Raw genomic sequence first — 13395 nt, forward strand, 5'->3', positions numbered from 1 at the left:
ATCTTGCTAAAGGATGCACAAAATAAATGGAGTTAAGATAAGGCAAACGTGTTCACAGACATAGTTCAAAGCTGTGGTGGCTTGATGCTGAGATGCTCAGTACAGTTCTTGAGAAGGGGCTTGGTGATATTACTCTCACTGTTTGGAGTGCACACTGCCTTTTTAATGGCTCATTGCAAAACATATACTGAATGCTATTGTCGCTTTTTGCCTTTTTTCATAAACATGAAAATCCTCCTTGGATTTCTTTCAGTTATCAAAAACGAGTATTGATGTAAGTCTTTTGTAAAAGTGAAACAGTGTAAGGAGAACTTTCACAAATTAGGGGTGCATCTAGATAGGGCTAGATGAAAGTTCCAGGAAAACCGGTGTCATCAGTCTTTGTAAGAAAGATTTGGAATGGGGAAAACTGGGAATGTTTAATGGAAAGCCTAAGAAAAGTCGCTAGACTATAAACGTGGAGCAAAGGGGTAGAGATGGGAGTGGACAGGGCTTATGCGTGGAACAGGACATGAGCCAACCTGTCTGGAATAGGAGATTTACCATAGCCCTGCTTTTTGAATATCTTAAAGGTCACAGGGACCAGATTACATGTAACACAGGTGATTTTTATTTTCCAAAATAGTGTTGTAAAAACTGGTAAGCGGTTTTTTTTTCCCAAAAATTCTTGAAAATAGATGGCTTTCCACCTAAGACAAGCTTAGTATACTCGACGTAGACTAGTGATATGATGTGAGGACACAGAGAGCCTAGACATGGTTCAATTATTTACTCTTATAAATTTCTTGTTTATTTTCCATTTTAGAAATTCATTCATCAATTAATTTTGATGTATTCTAGCCATTCAGTTTTGCAGCAATTTAATGTTCATTCTTGCGTAACAGGTTGTATTTTATGAAAAGTGTTTGGTACATGGGAATATTTTTCATTGAAAGAAATTTTCAAGAATCATTGGCCTAAGGATATGTCTCTGATTTGGAGTGGGATTATAAACTTCCTTTAGGGGTTCAGTAGATTCTTATTAATAACTCTGATTCAAGTTAGGTAGAGAGTCTCCACTATGAATTCTGTTCACAGATTTTAAACCTAGTCTATTGAAAATACCTGGTTATGGTGGTTCTTGGTACAACTCAAAGGAGCCCACTTAGAGTCTTGTTTCTGAAAGAAGAAACTTCTTCACAGAACTCATAACCACAAAATCCCAGGATGATTCCCTGTTATCTTCTTGGTTTTAGGATTGGGACAGCTTGAACAGAAGGAAGCAACAAAGATGTCATGCCTGGGTTCCTGAGTCCCTAACATAGATACATCATAATAAGTGCTCACTTACTGTAGGCAGACTTCCTAGATCAATCTGGTATTAAGGAACTTTCATTCACCTCCCATTCATCAAAAGAAGTTATAGTCTCTTGGCCAGAAAATGAGTCAATTTGGCTTATGTATACTACTACCTGTATCTGAGAGTCCCTTAATTGTTACTCAGTTTTACTAATGAATGTTACATAAGCAAATTGTTCTTTATGTTAAAAAAAATCTAATTTGTTGTCTCAGTGACTAAAAGAACCCTTGGAGTATTTTAAATAAAACTAATAGTTAATATTAAATACATTACTTACATAGCCTTTTCAGAAAAATGTTGAAGAAGAAAGGCTGTGTTCAATTCTCTGTTAATTTTGAATATCTCTAAAATGATATTAGAATTTCATTGATATGACATACCTAATATCTGTGTTGCAGAGAAAAGTGAGTGAGGAAAATGCCATTCAAGTTGAGATTTATGGCAGCACAGCAAAGTTGAAATTCTGTATGAAATTACCAATTTGTGGTATTCATATATTATTCCTCTTGGATAATTTCAGTTCAAATAATTCTTAGAGCAAGATAGTTTATTCATTCTGACTTTGAGAGAGACTCAGGAGAAATGGGAGAGAGAAACAGTAAGGCGAAATAATACCACTTCACAAAATAAATTTCATTTGGAATTTGTTGCATATGTGACTAGATGTCAGAGTATTTATTAATTTTCTATAGATTTTTGTGGTTTAAGATTGGTTATTTAACAAGACACAAAATGTATATAAGTGATCTTTAAAGTAATGAGCATTTTGATTTCTTCAAAATCTAATTAATCTTGAGAAAAATTTCCAAAGCACATATATACAAAGGTCAGAATTATGTTGTCACCAATATCAATTATTTGACTAATATTTTCATTGAATGAAATTCTTGTTTCCAGTGTCATTGGTTTAAGGGAAATCTATGCATTTAGAGTGAGATATGGAATAGGCCAGTTTTACAGGCAGTCTGAGTTAAATTGATACTTTATTCTTAGACTATGTAGGTACTGGTTTATATTCTCAACATCATCCTAGAACAAAAGTTCCCAAATAATATCTCAGGGATACTGTTTTTATGAGGTAATTCATAGCAATGTAGGAGATACTTAAAAAAAAAAATTCATGTTTAAATCATTAAATCATTAAATCATGTATTAGATACATCATATGTATCAAAAATACATGTTGATGTAGTGACAGAGCTTTATTTATTTATTTATTTATTTATTTTACAAATTCTCAGGTATTTTATATATGCAAGTAGTTTGGGTCTCTCTGAACAGGAGACAGTATATATTACAAGTAAGAGTAGGTTTTGATAGCATTAGGAATGTTTATGTCCAGGAGGCCAAAGAGCATTCTTATGCTAATCACATTTTCTTTCTGTGAGGCCCCCTGAAGGAAGCTGTATATAGAATAAGCAGTAATAACAATAAATAGGAACTCAAAGTGCCATATTAATATGTGAGTGTCTGATAGTCCAGTGGAGTCTCTTAAGAATGCTGCTAAGTTGCTCAGGAATAAATGGTTTCTGTTCATCTATCCAAACTTAGAAATGTGATTCTATTCATTCTAAGACCAATATGGCCACCTGAGCCAGAGAGGAAATCATTTACCATCCATTTAAATGAAAATGGCAGAATGTGGTGGTGCTCCTCTGAGGGAATACTAACATATTTCTTAATACAGTCCATAGAGGGAATAATAAAGGAAAGGAGAGAAGTGAGAGCTAGATTGCAAGTCTGAGACAACCTACTCGCCAGACTGCATGGCAGGAAGTGCTGGGACACAAAGACACACGGAAAGAGAAAGAAAAGCAACAGGACTGAATCCAAAGCAGCAGCCCAGGTCCATGAACGTGCTCCACTGAGCCAAAAAAGCCACTAAAGAGGACAGTGTCACATGTGCATGCTTTAAAACATTATTTATCCAACGCAGTAACGAAATGGGTTCAAGTAAGGGTTCTGAAACCTATCTAGTCAGAATGATAAATGCTCATCTTTGGAGAAATTAGGGAGGCATGAAGGAAATTAAGAGAAAACATCATTCCTCAGCCCTACACGATGCACAGTTGGCCAAATTTACTGACCGCAGAGTCTGTTTTGTTACTCATTTTTTGGTTTTTTGTTTGTTTTTTTCTCAAGGAGAATCTCCTAAGGAGCAGCTTTTAGAGAAAATACTTTAGAAAATGATCCATATCCTTAGAGCCATTGCCTAGAATAAGTAAGGCTAAGGTGAGTGGTAACATAAAGAAAAAGTTGCCCTCCTTTCTTTCAGTAGAATAACAGTAACACGTTTCAACTCCCTGTGGAAACTTGAAATGTCTTAGATCAGCAGTCCCCATTGACCTAGGAAAGGGAAGTGGTAGAACCTTTCTGAAATCAATTATTTTGATGCTGGATATACGGAAGATATAGGGAGCTGGACATATGGAGGAGTGCTTAAATCCAAAAGAACATCTTCTGGATGTTCACTTCTACCACAAAGTATTGACGTTCACTCGAATAGGAGAGGACACGCATGTTGCATTGTTTGGTCCACACAATTTTGTATATTATTTTCAGTCTTGGAGTCTGTTTTATCAGAGGACAGTTGCTTAATCTGTTACAGCCCACAGCTAATTTCATGATTGATTTAGGGGTCTATTTTTTGTTTGTTTGTTTGCTTATTTGTTTTCGATATAGGGTCCTGTTTTGAGTGTTCTGGTAAAGAAAGGAATCATTGCTTCCTTTGTTATTTATTTACTGTTTTTACTATTCATAGTGAAGAATACATTTGTACAATTTTGCAGTTAATTATTAAGTTTTTTTTTAAGAATTGAAAATAGCTCTAGTAGACAAACTCGTTTCTTATGCCCCAAAAAGCAAGTTCACCTTGTGGGTATTTTGTTTGCCTGGTTTTCCATTCCCTTGCTGTTCTGGATAACCTTCCATCAGCATATTCCTTGAAATGAGCTTGAAATATTTGTTCTATATTTTATATTGAACTTGGGCTCCTGTCTTTGGCAGACAAATGACTTGTTAACATATTGTTTTTGAAGCACAATTTGCATTTCTGTGAACCAGGGATTAGACATTGTGTGTAGATTAGGAATAATTTATGTCTAATTAATAATTGATGTTTTCCCCTATTCTGACTGAGATTTTGTTCTGCATAATATAAGAAGAGCAGATACTCCCTAGTGATGACAAGAGAAAGCATTTTTCAAGTGCAAATAACACTAAAACATCAAAATCAGCTGCTGTGGGCTTTTTAACCACTTCGCTGCTAAATAATTGAACCTATTGGATCTTAGAATTTTTTTTCACTATTCTTGTCTACTGAAATTAGAAAATGTGTACATGTAAGAATGCCCTAGGTTTTCAAAAATCAAGAAACTTGGTAACCTCACATGTCTAGAGGGCACTTGTAAACTGAAAAGGACATCAAGAAGACCTCTGGGCAATAAGAAGCCACATAGTTTATGCATTAACCCTCACTAATTTTTGTCCGAAGAAAGTCCCTCAGGTACTCCCTTAAAGCAGTTAATGTACACATAATGTTTTTAAAAAATAAGCTTTTTAAATTTAAAAGGAATTATAGATTTATTATAATCTAATATTACAGAAATATTTATAGTAAAGATAACTGTTGCCTCCCCCACTCCCATTCAATTTCCCAGCAGTGATAAGTATTAATTATTTCCAGTTTCTTTAAACAAGCGTATTTTATTTCCTAGATTAAAACAGCCAATTAGAAGAGCTGAGAAAGGCACCTAGAAGGAGCCAGAAGCCCTAACAGTCTGTCTGTAAGAATAGAAACAAAAATAAAAAATAAAAATAAAAAACCAAACCCAACACATCAAAAAAAAAAAAAGTATTAACACAAGCACAAACACTCCAAAATCATGACAATCCACAACACGTAGTTGAGATCAGATTTCAAGCAGTACTTTTAAATGAGGCATTGCAAGAGTGTGTTCAAATGAGAGAGGTGTCATCTGGTAGTATTTTCCAAAATGTGAGGATTAGAGCTAGTTACATGCAATATGTTTAGCACAAAGAATACACCAAAAATCTTATTACTGTTATAATAGATCTACCTAGCCTCAATTTTTCTTCTTTGGTTTTAATACTTTTAATTCCTCCATCATACTGATGGGTGATACTGAAGTAGTCTCCTCCCCAAACAGTTAAACTGTATAGAAATGTATTTGCTGCCACTATCTATATACTCCCTTTTCTCAGTCTTTTACTAGTTACACTTTGTTCTTAGATCTCATAAAAACACTCAGTTTCTTGATATTTTCATTACCTTGTAATCCAACACCTGTCTGATGGTTTCTGCTGTTTCCACCACTTAAACTTGACTCCATGTTTAACATTTTTTAGTCACTCTTTTCCCATTGACCGAGAGGACCTTTATGTTCCTCCCAGCTTGACTGAAGTTAGACAACTTCCTGACTTGTTGTAGGTCCCTGACCTTCCTTTTCTTAGAACATTTACATAAGAAAACTTGGAATTGTAAAATCTTTCTGTGCCCCTTTGAGAGGTAAATTTTTTTAAATGTCCTTTGCCTGTTTTATGTTGTTCTCTAGGATTTAGGAGCCATCCCGTTAATAGGTAATCCTCAAAGAAGATAGTTACCCTATCATCCCTTGGGAAGGGAAATCCTAACTTCACTGAGTACTTTGGTATAAGATGTAAACCTATCTCCTGTTATGGAAATATGGAAAATCAAACTTTTTCTTTGGGTACACCCAATTAGCAAACACAGATAGTCTAGGATCTCTGAGGAGAGGGATTCAGACTGAGAACTGGTCTCTCTCCTTTACTAAAGTAGCCTTGAATAAATTCTCCCTTGCCTGTTTAATTTTGTGTAGTGCAGTTTTGCTGTGACACCATCAACTTGCTAATATACCTTAACCTTCTGCTTGTCCACTTTCAGCCCTATAATCAGGTCGATACTTGACCTTTTTTACTGTTACATCAAGGTTGCTTTGTATGACTGTAGAGACTATTTTTTTTCTATTTATATGGAAGTTTTCCCAAAATTTCACCACTCTTCTCTATCCAAATAGTTGTCAACTGTGCTAGTACTAGATGTTTCCAGTCATAAAAAGAACTTTATCAATTTTATAGCTTAAATGGTATTTCACATCAGTTTTGTTTCTTGACATATACATTGCTGCCATTTTGATCTCAAAAACTGACTTTGATAGAGGTCATTTGTTTTTCAACTCTGCTTATATCACAATCATTACCTTTCATCGTATCTTGCAGTATAATCTAGGCTCCATCATACTGGATTGACTGATAATTTACTAATGTTTCAGATTGTTTTATGTGTCCTTGATTTTACTGACACAGTTCCTTTCCTTCATGCATACATTCAGTCACTCATTCATTTAAAGGTTTCATTGAAACTCTTAGAAAGCACACATTAAAGTCCTAAAGTAAATCTTCCCTCTTGTGTCTCTTTGTGTCTGATGACACAGTCTCCTTTTTCAAGATTCAGCTTAGTCCCTATTCCATAAAGCATTTTAACCTTCCCTGGCATGTAGAATTAACCTCTTTTCCTTCTTCCCAACTCAATTCTGTTACATTCTTCTATCACAGAACATATAAGAATTTTGGCACGTTTTTAAGAACTAAAGGACCAGAAACTATTTTGATTCTGCAAACAACATTCTTCATTTTGACTGAATTTGAGTTATTTCTGTTTTTTTTTTAAATCCTTTCATTTGAATGTCTGTATCTATTGGTTCTGTGCTATGTACACAACATCTCTGACATGTAATGCTCTCCTATGCTGTGGCTTTGATCCTTGGTTAACAACCTTATTGAATAATTTGTTTCTTATACAAAGACATGATATGTATACTTCATAAGATACCTGTTGAGAAAAATGTCCTTGAACCTATTTGATCTTAGAAACAATTATACTTCACAGAAATAATTACAGAAACATATTTTCTATTAAGAGTACTTGGTACATGAGTAAATTTATTATGGATAAATAACTTTCACAATAGCTTAGCACTTTAAACACCCAAGGTTTTAAATATTCTAGTGAAAGAAAATATTTTAGATATTTATTACATATGCTATTGATTGTTTCAAAAAATTTTAAATGTTTTATTTATTTTTGAGAGAGAGAGAAAGGGCATGAGTGGTGGTGGGACACAGGAAGAGAGGGACAGAAGATCCAAAGTGGGTTATACACTGACAGCGGAGAGCCTGATGCAGGGCTTGAACTCTAGAACCGTGAGACCATGACCCAAGCCAAAATTGGATGCTCAATTAACTGAGCTACCCACGTGCCCTGCCATTGATTTTAATTACAATATATGGGATGGAATTTAGTATCTTTTCATCTTTCCTTACCATATATAGTCATTCAGGATATAAAGTTCTGTTGCTTTCAGAAGCAGCTTAGTGTTTTAGAACTGTGAGCTCTCTGGCTGCTGGGTGCATATCTTATCTTGCCTTTCATAGACCTTCTCTATTTATATAATAAACTGCTTTTTGGAAGCTCAAAAACCATACATTCTAATTTAGAAAAGTTTTATATAAAACAATAGCAAGGACACAGTAGGTCTGGGATTATTTTTAAAAGGACTTATTTTTGGGGCGCCTGGGTGGCTTAGTCGGTTAAGCGTCCGACTTTCGCTTGGGTCATGATCTCGCGGTTCGTGGGTTCGAGCCCCGCGTCGGGCTCTGTGCTGACTGCCAGCTCAGAGCCTGGAGCTTGTTTCAGAGTCTGTCTCCCTCTCTCTCTGACCCTCCCCTGCTCACGCTGTCTCTCTCTCTCTCTCTCTCCTAGAAATAAATAAAACATAAAAAAAAAATTTAAAAAAAATGAAAGGACTTATTTTTAAAAGATGTAATTAACACTTCAGCCAATAGAATTTTTGATAATATTGGCTGCCCAAAAGCCAAACAGGAAAAAGAAAAAGGTGGTTTTATTATCCTTATTTGGAATTACAGATGGTTGAGTTTTCTGGACAGCTGAACCCTGGGTAGGGAAATTTAAATTTGATGAATTCTAGCATTGTAATATTAACAAAAACAGTTTATTACTGCAAAGCAATGTTTGCCTTAAGATTGAAAAACCCTTCGAAGGTGTTTTGAATCAAAACAGGTAAAGTATATATTTAGATTAAGGGTTATTATAGATGCAGTTGGAATGATCAGAAAAAGACACTTAAAAAGTCCTTGTATTTAACCTCCCCTAAACTTGTTAATAATCCAAAATAGAATCTTGATCCTCAGTTTACATATTTCACATGTATCTTGTCAACCTTGGCAATATCCATAATTTGATATTTTAAAAGTATTTGCAGTTTTGTCTTCATAAAACTATGTTGGTTTGGAAAGTTGGAAGTTTTACACTATCACAATCTCTTATTGATTGTCACACATTCAGTATCTTTGGGTTAGTGAGGAAAACGGTGTAGTGGATGGTGTCATCAATTTTATCCTATCCAGAATCTAAAATAAGTATAAAGAGGAAATGCTTGTTTTCATGGATGAACTGTGTATAATGCAAAGAAGGACATTCAACAAAAGAGCATTTCCTTTGGAGTACAGTTACATAATGAGATATTTTCATGAGGGAATATATCTGAATGAGGGAAGAGTGTTATGGGTATTGGGGGCTTAGGGACATTCTGTTAAAGCTTTTATAGATAGATTCTATATGTATCATGAACACCTTCTGAAATTGGAGCAGTGTACTTGAAGGGAGGCATTCTACTATGTGAGTTATTTTAATTGGCAGGGGTCCCTAAGGACAAATAATCTTTTGACTTGCGGTTACTGCTAAAGAGCATACTTGGATTTAAAAATCAAGGGTGGGATCAAAATGGTAGATAAGACCATTCATCTCCTTCCACCTCCCAACCTAAACACTAGCAATGACATGATATTAACATAATTGTAGACACAGAAGTGTATAAACATAAGCATAAGTTTGTAGATACAGGTACAGATGTCAGTATTGGAAAACATGTGTACTATCAATGGAGATGCCCTAAAACAAATACTTATTCATTACTTTCTATTTTCCGTATCTTGTCCCACCTCCAGACCTAAGGAACCATTAATCTACTCTCTCTTTTCATTTGCCTTTTTTGGACATTTCACATATATTTGAACTATTTTTGCAACTCTATTTGTGATTACCTCAAAATAAATAAGCAGTATTTACTTTTATTTCATGTTTTTGGGTATACATTTTTTTGACCCATTTGTGTTTAACATAACGCATTAGATATTCCACATAACTGTTATGAAAATAGAGGATGCAGAGATATATATCAAAGTCTAGTTTGCCTCTGGATATCCAAAACCCAAATTTTCTGTTTCAGAAGCCAGCATTTTAAGCACTGTTCTGCTCTGCCACATAATGCACAAGCCTTGTCTTATTTATCTCTGCACTTGTTCCTGTGTGTAGGAGAGTTTCTGGCATACATTAGGTCATTAATAGATCTTTGTTAAATAAATACTAGTATGTATGCATATGTAAATAAGTGAATAAGTGAATTAATCATTTCAATTTTATTATAATAAGATATTGATTTAATTGAGCTTTCTAAAAGTATTTTGCAGTTGTCTAAAAATCATTTCAATAGCATCTGTTCTTTATATTTTTGGTAATTAAAGCATTTAAAATTTTAAAGCTGATTCTCCCCTTTAGTGACTTGGTAAAACAATCCAATCTTACAGATAAGCCTCAGTTTGTTTACCTAAAAATGACAAAGATACTCTTTTTATGCTACTTCACATCATTGTCGTGCAGATCTTGTGTAATGATGTATTTTTTGAAGAATCATACAGGAATTATTATCTAAAGAGCTGTAAATTGGGAGATAGGTTTTCTTATGATGGTATGAAATGTTTTTAAACATTGTTAATGCATTCCTATATGAATCTGCTCAGAGTACCTAGCAGTAATACACAGTTGAATTTCTTGAGTAATATAAAACCATTCTCAGGCTTATCAGGCTAACCCAGATGGGTCCTAAAAGAAGATTCTTGCCATAGAAGAGTCTTCATTTGCACATGTGAGTTCCCATTGATGTCAAAGCAAATATCAACCAAGAAAAGAAGCTCTTAAACTATCTAACTGCTCAGATGTCTGACACAGGATTTACAGGGAAGAAGGATAAAATAAAATATAAAAATATCCCTCATGGTGTCTTAGAAATGAGTAGATCTATGTAAAAAAAAATCTCCAGGAAAAATGGTCTTCTGACATGAAGCAGAATTAAAGGTTCAGGAAAAAGAGTTAAGGAATAACAGTAAAGATAAGTTAGTTTAACTGTAATTGGTATCAAAAATATGTATGAGGACCAGAATAAGAAATTCCTGCATAATTTTCATCACACAACAAAGAAACTCAGCCAGTGTCCGGGTTACTAAGGGTTCACAGAAAGGATGGATGAAACAAGCATCAAAGAAGATGGTCTAGGGTACCAAACAATTCCTCATATTAAAATGGCTAAATTATTGAAAGATCTAAAATTATTTTGGGTTTACCATAATATCGGCATATCCTGAATGAGGAATGAGTACATGGATAAGGCAACAAGAGGCAAGAAAAAAAAGGAAGTGGTATACTTTTAGTATCATATGAAGTTATTATATACATTGTCAAGCCATATACAGAAGCTTGAAAACCTCTTTGGCACCTCTCACCTATTGCTGTCCTCATTGAGAAAGTGTGTTGCTCATCAGTAATGGATTCACTAATACGCATTGCTTTGCCTGAAAAGAGGGAGAGGTGATTATAGGTTTTCTTTTAATGGAATATTTCATGTAATTCTCAACTCCTATGAAGATAAAACTTCTAGGTATTGAGCATCATGAGATACAGAGAAAGAGAACTCAGCATCTGCTCATGGTGACCTCAGAGTATCTATAGAGAAGTGGCTTGGAGGAGGCAGCCTTCCAATTGGAAGGACTTGTAGAGGGACGGGGTTAGGGATTTCATCTTGAAATCCTATTTGCATAATAATCACAATGATTTTAATTAGATGGAATGTTTATTTTAAGTGACTCTGGATACCTGATACAGACATAGAGACCATGAACTCTGACCACCACCGAGATACTCATTGCTATTAATAGTATGAAAAGCTGAGAAGAAATAGTAATGGGAAATAATAAGATGACTATAGAAGACCATGTATAAGGGATTGATGGAAAGTGGAATGTTAACATTCTGTTCTAAAAAAAGAATTGAGAGATGAGAGATCCCTAGGTGGATCAGGGAAATATAGGGAGCCTAATATTGGAGTGCTTCAGTTAGAGATGAAAGCTTAGGGTGGATTTGAAGAAGTAGAAGAGGGAGCACTTCTTAGGCATAGACATTTGGAGAGAAACTATTTTGAGAGAAGTCCTTCAGTCCTTCCAACTACCACATAGGAGGAAGTGTACCATATATCTAGATATGTAGCTCTGCTAAAGTCTGAATTCCAGAGATCTGCATCCATGGTGTTGAATGTTGCTCTAGTTCTTTGCAGGATGTAAAACCTTGTGGACCTCTTCAAGTTTAAAACGTGTGTGTGTGTGTGTGTGTGTGTGTGTGTGTGTGTGTGTGAGAGAGAGAGAGAGAGAGAGCAAGAGAGAGAGAGAGAGAGATCAATTGTATTATCTAGTATCTATAGTTGAGTGCAAAAATGATACCTTTTATCTTATTTATCAGATCTGGTCCAGTAGATGGTTAGTGACTTTCGTGCAGTATTCTCTGGGCCATGGCCTCGTTCAGCAAGAGAAACATGTCTAGATGTTATTAATTCACGCCCTGAGGACAGATAAAACACTGGACAATAATAATACATATTTACAAACCCAGAAGTAATATGGCATGGCACGTTAAAGTGAGGCATTTGATTGGGAATTCTAACTCTACTGCTTTTACCTGAGTGACTCTTGGTATAATAATCAAACATTTTTGACCAAACATTCTGCATTAGCGAAATTAGTTTACTAATTATATTATAGAATTTTTGTAAAAATTAAGTGAAATCACCAGTACTGAACCTTGAGTAGCACCTGAAATATAGCAGCATCCAATAGGTATTAGCTTTCTTTCTCATTTTTACCAGATTAGTGGCAAAAGCTGTTAAAGAGACAATGAAACTGTATTCCAAGCTGTAATGTATATAAACAACATTATAAATAAGGTAAATTGTAATCTTTTCAGATAAGCATCATGGAAAATAGCTACCATTGTCTCCCATGAAATGTTCTTTTGAATTTATCAGATATAAATCAGTACACAGGTATATCATTCATCTGACCATGATTTCTTTCAAAAAAATTTTTTTTTATGTTTTATTTATTTCTAGGAGAGAGAGAGAGAGACAGCATGAGCAGGGGAGGGTCAGAGAGAGAGGGAGTCACAGACTGAAACAGGCTCCAGGCTCTGAGCTGGCAGTCAGCACAGAGCCCGACGCGGGGCTCGACCCCACGAACCGTGAGATCATGACCTAAGCGAAAGTCGTACGCTTAACCGACTAAGCCACCCTGGCGCCCCCCCATCTGACCATGATTTCTTTTAATGATATATACAAGACATATGGATCAATTTCAGGGCTGGTCAGTGAACCATAAGTCTACTGTGATATTACTAAATGTCACAGACTGTTTTTATTTGAACATATTAAATATTTCCTGCTTTTTCTTCACTTCATTGAAGTTCTAAGATTCATCAAATATGATTACTTTTCTTCAGTCTCCTTAAGAAATACTTAGTTTTTGAGTTCAGGTATCACTCTTAGGTTGTGCTCTGCCCTTCTCATAATTTAATGATTGGCTTCGGGCAACTTATTTAATACTCATGGACTTGACTTCCCTGCCTGTAATAATATAGTGTCCATATTTGCCCACCATAGCATTAGACTTGTAAAAGATTAGCAGCCTAAAATGCATTCAGAGTATCATGGGTTCTTCCTTTGTCATCGACATTTGCCTCCTTAGGGGCCTTGCATTTTGATTTCATAGCTTGATTTTAGTGCCTAACAAAAATCCAGCAAATTTAAAATTAAAAAATAAATAAGCAAATATATAAA

This window comes from Hyaena hyaena, unplaced genomic scaffold, assembly GCF_003009895.1.
Source record: "Hyaena hyaena isolate Hyena2069 unplaced genomic scaffold, ASM300989v1 scaffold_709, whole genome shotgun sequence".
In the NCBI taxonomy this organism is placed as follows: Eukaryota; Metazoa; Chordata; class Mammalia; order Carnivora; family Hyaenidae; genus Hyaena; species Hyaena hyaena.